Below are 10590 nucleotides of genomic sequence, written 5' to 3'. Positions count from 1 at the left end.
CCTTTTTGGTTTATGCTTCTGTGTTTTCTTCCGTGCTTCCTCCTTATAATTCTCAGATTTATTGGAGGTCCCACTAGAAGGATCAGCACCAATCCATGCATGTTCCTCCTCTACCAGCTCAATATCTTTCGTTTCACCTTTGCTTTTGTAAACTACACTATAATTTACAAAACAAAAGTTGAAAGGAAAGATATTGACCTGATAGACGAGGAAGAAGCACAGATTGGTGGTGATCGTTCTAGTGCAACCTCGAATAAAGCTGAGATTTATAACGAGGAGGCACGAAAGAAAACACAGAAGCATAAACTAAAGAGGGTGGAGAGTGTCAATGATGATGCAGAAGCCTTTGGTGATCACTGGAAAATTCAGATTGCTTTATGCATTCTGAAGCTGAAGCACTAGAACATACGAAGAAAAGAGATACAGGCCATCAAAGTGTGTCATTGGAGAATGAGACAGGAGATTCAACTATGCTGAAGATGGGAGATTCAGCTAAAGTTGTGATAAAACAAGACATGAAGGGAAGAGAGCATAAATATGGGTTTAACAACAATGAACGTGAGAAGCCAGAGAAGAAAAGGGTGGTGGATGATGAAACTACCGACAAACATCAGCTGGATGAAGTCCTAAGGAGGCAAATTAAAACAAAAAACCGATGCCTCAATCAGAGAAAAATGTAGTTGTCACTTACTAGGTTTGGTGACCTCTGTCTCTGCAGAAAATTACATTAGACGATGTTAATCAATTCTCCTTCATCATGATCATTTCGATTAGCATGAACGTCGTCAGCTTCTTCTTCTCCGACAATGTTACCAGTGATTTGAGCGGTCAAAGAACTAACATAGGTGTCCATGTATGAATCATCATCTTCTACATTAACACCAACTGTTTTGCCCTACAGAACCACGCACCACCTTTCATCACAAGGGTCTTGCACGTAAAATACTTGTCTAGCTTGTTCTGCCATGATGAAAGGGTCATTGTGGTAACCAAGTTTCTTTAGATCTACCAGGGTAAATCCTATATCATCGATGCGCACACCGGTGTTGCTGTCAACCCATTTACATTTGAAAACACATATTGTAAATTTCACATAATTAAGCTCCCAAATTTCATCAATGAACCCAAAGTAAGGGATGGAAGCTACATAGGGATTGGCGTCATTGACACTTGCAAAGTGTTGAGATTCAGCCCTTAGGGTGACCCCGCTGTTCTGCATTGTACTTTTGTCATCTTGTGCTTTTTTGTAAAATGAATATTTGTTTATGTCGTATCCTTGCCAGGTTATAACATTTCTTTTAGGCCCATCTGCTAGTTTTCTTAATGTTTCAGAAGCATTCTCATATGAAAAGATTGTATCTTTAAACCAATCACAGAAAGTCTTGTTATGCTTTTTCAACGCCCAATTCTTTGACATTTTTGGATTATTCATGCTTGACTAAATTTTCTTCCCATCAGACCTTGGATGCAACTGTGATCTTATACCCATATCAGCTAGATCTTGACGGGTATTCAAGCCATCCTTCGTCTTGCCTTGAATGTTAAGGAGCGTCCCAATCACACTGTCACAAACATTTTTCTCCACATGCATAACATCAATACAATGTCTAACGTCAAGATCACACCAGTACGGAAGATCAAAGAAAATGGACCTCTTCTTCCATATGCAACTCTGACTTTTATCCTTCTTTTGGGTCTTCCCAAATACAATGTTCAGGTGTTGAACCCGCTGATATACCTGCTCACCAATCAATGGTATCGGCGCAATATCATGCTCTTGACTTCCATTAAAAGCTTTTCTCAGTCCTCTGTAAGGATGATTGGGTGTTAGAAAGCGACGATGCCTACTGTAGACTGTTTTTCTCCCATGTTTAAGTTGTATGTAACTTGTATTTTCTTCACAGATGGGGCATGCATGATGACCCTTAATACTGTAACCGCTGAGATTCCCATATGCTGGAAAGTCATTAATGGTACACAAAAGCATTGCACGCATTTCAAACGTCTCCTTGCGAAACGCATCAAACACTACAACCCCCTCGTCCCACAACTTTCTCAGATCTTTAACCAACGGACTTAGATAAACATCAATGTCATTTTCTGGCTGTCTTGGGCCCGATATCATCATAGACAACATCATGTATTTTCGCTTCATGCACAACCAAGGAGGCAAATTGTAAATTACTAGCAGAACTGGCCATGAACTGTGTTGAGTACTTAAGGTGCCATATGGATTCATTCAATCACTGGCTAGTCCAAGTCTAAGATTTCTTGGCTCATTCCCGAAATCTGGATACAAACAATCAATCTTCTTCCACTAAGAGCAATCAGCCGGATGACAGACCATTCCATCAGAAATCCTTCCATTTGCATGCCATGTAAGGTCTTTTGCGTCGTCCTCGTTAGCAAACAGACGCTTAAACCTTGGAATGATTGGAAGATACCACAAAACCTTTGATGGGGGGCCCTTGTTGGAGTTTTCATCAGAATTGTTTTCCTCTTCATCCTTCACTTTGTACCGTGAAGTCCCACAAATAGGGCATTTGGACATTTCTTCGAATTCATGCCTGTACAGTATGCAATCATTAGGGCAAGCATGAATCTTCTGATACTCCATACCCATCGGACACAATATCTTTTTCGCCTTATAGTAACTTTTAGGCAATGTGTTGTCCTCTGGAAGCAGATTGTGCACTACCTCAAGCAGTGAGGTGAAACTTTTGTCACTCCACCCATATCTGGCCTTCACATTAACCAGACTTAACACAGCAGACAACAGGGTTAAGGAATTCTTGCATCCTGCATACAAAGGCTTCTTAGAATCACTCTGCAATCCTTCATACACAGGGGCGTGTGCTTGCTGGAAAGACTCTTGTCCAAGGTCACGAATCATGTCCTCTAACCGATCTCCCACTTCTACATCAAACGGTTTAGATTGGGACCCACTCTGCATGTCTGTCACTTCACCATGCCATATCCACGTTGTGTAATTCTTCTTAATCCCATCACACAATAGATGGTCCCGTATGTCATCGAGTAATTGTCATCTTCCATTCAAACAGTTGATGCAAGGACAATAATATTTTCCTTCTTCATTCGGTCGACCTCTTTCTGAAGCAAATATCAAGAACTGTTCGACGCCATCCTCATATTTTGGGCTCATGCGACTTTCATTCATCCAACTTCGATCCCTCTAAGCAATTCCATGCATGAAAATCTCACTTTTTTATTTATAGGTGTGGCCTTATCCCATTTAGGAAAACTGTCTTTTATGTTAGCTTTAATCGTCAAGGTTACCATTATTTACAAAAATTTTACTAAATTTCGGCAGCATTTCACATTGGTCTCCAAGTACACGACATGACATCGGTCAAATGAATTTCCCGATAATCAAGTATGCACTCGGAGAACAACTTGAAATGCATTGAACCAAAATTTAATCAAATTAATGAAAATAATAATAACCTTCACGAATGAATCTAACATAAAAATACCAATCTCCCCAAACTGTCCAAATGGACAATTCAAGACTAAATACAATGACTAATGCAAACTGTCCGCAAGAGTCATTGCATTCAATCTCAAACGGGAATCTAAGGTTCACTCAGCATGAACAACAGTTGTTTATATAGCAAATTACACTGATCACATACAAGAACATACAAAAGGTAAAATTCAATTACGGGCAAATATAGACATCAACAGTTGTTTATGTATCTAATTTAAAATGTTGGGTTTGAAGGGTGCTTATGCTTTATTATTGTCGTTGGGTATATGTCTGTGTGTGTGTGTGTGTGTGTGTGTGTGTGGCTGTTTGTGGTTGTGTGTGTGTGTGTGTGTGTGTGTCTGTTTGTGGTTGGAGCTGTGTGTGTGTTTGTGGTTTTGTGTGTGTGTGTGTGTGGCTGTGTGTGTGTGTGTGTGGTTATGTATGTGTATGTGTCTGTGGCTGTGTGTGTGTGTGTGTATGGTTATGTATGTGTATGTGTTTGTGGGTGTGTGTGTGTGTGTGGTTGTGTGTGGGTCTGTGGGTGTGTGTGTGTGTGGCTGTGTGTGTGTGTGTGTGTGTGTGTGGGTCTGTGGCTGTGTGTGTGTGTGGGGATCTGTGGGTGTGTCTGTGTGTGTATGTGTGTGTGTGTGGCTGTGTGTGTGTGTGTGGTTGTGTGTGTGTGTGTGTGTGGTTATGTATGTGTATGTGTATGTGGCTGTGTGTGTGTGTGTGGTTATGTATGCGTATGTGTCTGTGGGTGTGTTCCTGTGTGTGTGTGTGTGTGTGTGGGTCTATGGGTGTGTGTGTGTGTGTGTGTGGTTGTGTGTGTGGCTGTGTGTGTGTGTCTTATTTCTGTAATTAGGATTTCTTAATTATCTGCTGATTAGGATTTCTTAATCATCATTTCTTGTTTTTATTAGATTAGGATTTCTTAATTTTTCTGCTATTTTTTCTTGTCTTATTTCTGTAATTACCCATAGGGATTTGTGAAACCCCTACACTATGTATTGTACCTTTTACATGATTGCAAATTATCCATTCAAGAAAAGAAGTGGATAATTTTGATGTAGAAGAAAAGAAATTACTTCGACTTCCCTTCACCATTTGGATAAGCCTTTCTCTGCAGTTTTAGTTTTGCTCCTAGATTTATCTTTATTATTATTTAGCCCCAATGCCTGGATAGGACTAGTAAGCAAGGCAAGGCAAAGAATGTGACTAACTGAGGGAGGCAGAATAGAATTGGAAAGGGGGGGGGGAGACAAACAACAAAACCATCAGAAAGATGGTTGAATATTCTAAGGTGCTGATAGCTGAACAATATAGAGTAGGATCAGAAACATATTATGCACCCTGTCTTGGGAGTTTTTTTTTGTCTCCAATCATGGGAGATGAGATGCCGTTAGAATTAGTCGTATTGGATTTAGCAAGAAGATTGTAAATATATTGGCTCTAAGTCACAAGTAGAGAACCATCAGAAAGATGCTTTACTTCAATGCCTAAAAAGTAATCAAGATGGTCAAGCTGTTTTAGGGCCAAGACTGATTTCAATTGACTGATCAATTGTTGAATTAAAATAGGAGAGTTCCCTGTAAAAATAATATCATCAAAGTAGACCAAAATATTGTGCAGTAACAATGATTGCTATGATTATTAATAGTGTTTCTAATATTGTCACTTGCAGTTTATTCAGCATATTTGTGGAGCTTCTGCAGGGTTGCAGGGAAAAAGATGGCAGTGGTGGTGGTTTGCTCTTACTTACTCGATTTGGAAGCATAGGAACAACATTATTTTCTCCAATACGACATTATTTTCCCTACGCTGTATCAAATCTCTAACCAATAACAGCAACCTATCATCCTCTTGGGAAGTCATAAGGAGGAACGGTGGGAATGGAACTTTAAATGGAGGGGAAACTTATTTGATAATGAAGCTACAATGGCTGCTGAATTCCTAGAGGAAATAGTAGGGCTAGCAGTACAGCAACAAGGAGCAGACTGATGGGTTTGGAAGCAAGACTCGAGTGGAATCTATTCGACCAGAACTGCATATAAGTTTCTGCTGGGGGAAATAAGGGGGGAATTAGAGGATGGGAGTTTCTCGCTTCTGTGGAGACTTAAAATACCACCTAAGGCAAAGGTATTTACATGGAGGCTCATCAAAGACCGTTTACCAACGAACATGAATTTAAGAGGAAGTCAAGTGGAGATAGCTGATCCATTATGCCCGTTCTGGAACAATTTGGATGAAGATGGAGCGCACCTTTTCTTCAACTGCAGCAAGGTACTTCCCTTGTGGTGGGAGACAGTCTCATGGGTCAAATCAGTGGGTGCTTTCCTAAAAGAACCGAAAGACCACTTCATGCATCATAGCAGATCGAATGCTACATGAACAAGGCTTTTTGTATCACTAGAAGGTAGATTTTTATTGAGGCTTTAGCAGATGTATTAGCCATAATATGGTTCCTAATTAAACTGTATTAGATTTTTCTAAGGAACCATATGTATGGGATCCTATCTATGTACAAAGTACCTCTGGTACTTCATCACTATTTACATAATGAAATATTTATATATTTTTGCTGATAAAAAAAAAACCATGCAGATGATAGCAACACACTAACAGCAGTACCAGATATAACACAGATAACAGCATCAGACAATAATTCCAACCAAGAGGAAATCATGACTACAAATAGCAGAGGCAATAACAGACCAAAACGCAACACACACAGGCCCAAGTACCTCAGTGAGTTCGTATAAGGACCACGGGAGCTGCAAGCCCGATAGCAGATTCTAGAATTCCTTCTACTTCGCGCTTAAAGCTTTTTCCACGTTTTACTTGATACGTGTGGTTATGCAATTTCAAAATTCTGTTATAACAACTTAGCAAAATATCTTGTATGAAATGGCTATAAAAAGGGGTAATGATGAAATAAAAAGATATCAGAATTATTCCCTGCAATTTAGCTTTTCTTTTATTCCAGTTAGCTATCAACTGGTCCGACCTTAGCTTTTCTTTTATTCCAGTTAGCTATCAACAGACTAATAGGAAAGAACAAAATACTAAACATTTATTTAATTAAATCTAATTAAAAATTTACTTCAATCACATTATTTAACAAAATACTTGCAAGGTAGGGGTGTCTTCTAAGAGCTGGAGTGTTTGGCAGCCTATTATAAGAAAGTTTGAAGCCAAGTTTGCAAAATGGAAACAAAGAAGTCTATCTATGGGGGGCAGAATCACTCTCATTAATTCAGTTTTATCAACAAAGTGTACCATAATTCTATTTATCAACAACATTTTTTTATTAGGGTAGCAGTGCAGGGTTATTGTATTCTATTTAGATTGGCACGTGATTCGTAGGACCTATGGTTCTGCTAGTCTGCTGGTTTCTACCTTGTATATTTAGTACCTCTGGTACTCACAATTATTAATACAAATTATAATTTTGCTGATAAAAAAAAGATAATACAAGAAAGAGAGAAGGGCAGTGGCAGTCACAACATATATATAGAGAAGGGCAGCATATAAAATTACAAAAACATTCAACACTAACAATGAACAAGTTCTGAGAGTTTAAATCACAGTAAATACTTCAAAAATATCAGTCCAATGAAAGAAAGGTCATGTAGAGAGGCATGAACATATCAGTCCAATGAAAGAAAGGTCATGTAGACAGCCATAGCATAAGTTACAAATATACTAGTAATGCATACAACAACAATTTCAAATTAGTTTTCGAATCAAAGATATAAATACCTGACTTTGAGGCTTCAAAGATATAATCAAAGCGCTTCCACAGCAACGCCAATTAGCAGTAGTAAATGATAGCCCTAAAAAAACCATACAGAAATTAGCCACAGTGTATTTAAAGCCTTTTATCAACAATATGACTCTCACTTCATGGTGATACATTGACTCTCAAAAGACATTATACTGAGAATGTATTTAAAGCCTTTTTCAGTCATTCTATCAAACAACTCATGGACAATTTTTTAAGAATACATATCATACATTGACTCTTTAACATAGTTGGGGAAGGCATCACAGGCCTAATGAGGGAAGCAGTCCGGAAGAATTTTTATAGTAGCTACAGGGTTGGAATGAAAAATGAACCCACAAACATTCTGCAGTATGCAGATGATATTGTTTTTGTAAGTGAGGCTACACGGGATAATGTCTTGGTGTTGAAGGCCATGCTAAGAGGTTATGAAATGGTCTCGGGCTTGAAGATTAACTATGCTAAGAGTCAGTTTGGTGTTATAGGGGGTGTTGTTACTTGGACCAATCAAGCAGCTCAAACCCTGAATTGTAGACAATTGGAAACCCCATTCACCTACTTGGGTATTCCAATTGGGGCTAAACCTTCCAGTAGTGTTGTGTGGGAGCCTTTAATAAAAAAAATGAGTCTAAACTATCTAAGTGGGCCCAGAAAAACATATCAAAGGGAGGAAAGATAACTCTAATCAATTTTGTTCTCAATGTTGTACCAATTTATTTATTATCCTTCTTCAAGATTCCACAAAGGGTAGTAAATAAACTGGTAGCCTTGCAAAGGAACTTCCTATGGGGGGGGGGGGACTAAGACCATAGGAAAATTTCTTGGGTAAAATGGGAGACTGTATGCCTGCCCAAGTCTGAGGGGGGTCTAGGGATTAAAGATATCTCTAAATTTAATATAGCTTTGCTGGGAAAGTGGATATGGGCCTTAACTTCTCATCTGCAACAACCTTGGGCCAGGATTATCAATTCCAAGTATGGAGCCAAGTCTGATTTTCAGTCAGCTCGTGTTCAAGGGGGGCATTCATACTGGTGGAAGGACCTAAGAAAGCTTTATCACCAGTCTGATCAAAGCATTTTTCAACAATGCATGAGCTGGAAGGTTGGGTGTGGGGATAAAGTCAGCTTTTGGAAAGATAAGTGGTTAGGGGAAGGTCCTACTCTTCAACAGAAATACAATCAGCTGTTTCTCATTAATAGACAGCAACCCGACCTTATTTCAATGATGGGAAATTTCTCTCAAGATAACTGGAGATGGGACTTGAAATGGAGGAGGAATCTGTTTGATCATGAAAGTGATCTAGCTGTCAATTTTATGGAAGAAATCAGCTCTATACATATTCAGAGGCATGTTAAGGACATCATGACTTGGAAAGCTGATCCTAGTGGTGTTTATTCCACAAAGTCAGCCTACAAATTAATGATAACCCCCTCTACTCCAGCCTCTGAACTGAGATCCTCAACATTACTATGGAAATTGAAAATTTCCCCAAAAGCTGCAGTTTTCACTTGGAGGCTTCTTAAAGACAGGCTCCCTACTAGATCTAATCTCATAAGAGGAAATGTGATCATCCAGGACACTGTTTGTCCCCTCTGTGGCCTAGAACAGGAGGAGGTGGGCCATCTATTTTTTAACTGTAAGAGGATAATAGGCCTGTGGTGGGAGTCGATGACATGGGTACAGGCTCAGGGAACTCTCCCAACTTCTCCAGTGGATCATTTTCCTGTGGTGGGTTTTTGAAGGGCAGCACCAGAGGTGCTTGGTAACATCTTTTTCCAGTACCTCTTGTACTATTTTTGACTATATTAATACATATATATAATTTGCCTTCCAAAAAAAAACATATCATACTTCTATCCAGTCAAACTAAAGCAATAACTAATTAATTCAATTAAACAGGGACCAATTTAGATGTGAATCATTAAAGGTAGATGATGGCATTCAAAGAATGATAGCAAACCTTTCTATTTCTATTTTTTACACATTTAAAACTCAAACATATAAAATAAAAAATATATAACAAACTAACAAAGATAAAGACAAAAAAAAGGAAATATACACTCACCTCAGTTGGTGCTGCTGCCCATCATTTCACTCTCACAACAAATAGGAATCATGTACCTGCATGGAAGAAATAATCACACAACACACAATGATCAGAATAAGAAAATGCATATAATTAAGCATGATACAATATCAATATTGATGGAAGTAACAATGACTTGTCAAAAATTTGGATGAAATTCAAAATGTAAATCAAAGCTTTGTCCCTGAAACCCTCTGTGTAAATCAAAGCTTTGTCCCTGAAACCCTCTATGTAAATTTGACAGCCTCGTTTCCCCCTTCCTGAAAACCCACTAAAAACTGCCTAACCCCCCCTGCTGTTACTCCATAATTTATTTTGCAATAACTGCTTAAGGCAGTTACTTACAGTCCTAAATCACTACAGATTCAGTTACGATTAACCCTTTGTGCCTAACTAGGGTTTTGAAACATCACAACAGAGACAGACCATTGAACAATGGATTTTCATCATTAACATTCTACAGAGACATACCTTCGATGGAAGCACAAACACGAACTCCACAAACGCCAACTCGACAATGTGGTTGCAGTGACGGAAGCGCAGCCCAGTTTGCGACAAACACGAACTCAGGCAGAAGGAGAAACACGCCCTGGGAGTACCCTTTCCGGGACTCTTTCCTTTCCTACTTTTCTTCGACCTGTGAAAGTGAGCAAATGTTAAAACGACGAACGCCTAATGTTAAAACGAAAGGACGTACCTCAATGGATAAAACGATCTCCATAAACACGATCTCCACAATGTGGTTGCAGTCACGAAAGCACAGGCGACTTTGACACAAGGAGAAAGAAGAAGAACGATAGGGTTCAAGCGCAAGGAGAAAGAAGAAGAACGATAGGGTTCAAGCGCGCGGGTTGTGCAATTTCAGAAGTTTAATTTATAATGATAACAACATCGGTTTTTTAAAAATAACCGATGTTAACATCAACTACGTAACATCGGTTATAATAAAACCGATGTTAACATCGACTCGATAACATCGGTTTTTACAAAACCGATGTTAACAAAGGCATACTAACATCGGTTTTTCCCAAACCGATGTTAACTACTCCATAGTAACATCGGTTATTAAAATAACCGATGTTACTATGGAGTAGTTAACATCGGTTTTGGAAAAACCGATGTTAACTAAGTCTACTTATTTACAAAAATGCCACCACGCTTTCGTTAACATCGGTTTTAGCTATAACCGATGTTAATTGGGCAATGTTGAAAGCTTTTTTTTTTAGTAGTGAATGA

General features: G+C 38.9%; 1 long non-coding RNA gene across 1 annotated transcript in view; it reads right to left on the bottom strand.

Moving 5' to 3' along the window:
- LOC121174875 (uncharacterized) overlaps positions 1 to 9400 on the bottom strand; it is an 11370-nt gene extending 1970 nt beyond the window's left edge. The window contains exons 1-2 of the long non-coding RNA XR_005891383.1: positions 9334 to 9400; positions 7247 to 7320 (exon numbers count right to left, since the gene is read on the bottom strand). This is a non-coding gene — a long non-coding RNA (uncharacterized lncRNA). The remainder of the gene's footprint in view (positions 1 to 7246; positions 7321 to 9333) is intronic.
- Between the last annotated feature and the right edge of the window lie 1190 nt (positions 9401 to 10590).

The sequence above is a fragment of the Glycine max genome, chromosome 5 (genome assembly GCF_000004515.6).
Source record: "Glycine max cultivar Williams 82 chromosome 5, Glycine_max_v4.0, whole genome shotgun sequence".
Taxonomy (NCBI): domain Eukaryota; kingdom Viridiplantae; phylum Streptophyta; class Magnoliopsida; order Fabales; family Fabaceae; genus Glycine; species Glycine max.
The sequence above is the reverse complement of the archived record's forward strand: the minus strand, read 5'-3'. Positions and strand labels throughout refer to the sequence as shown.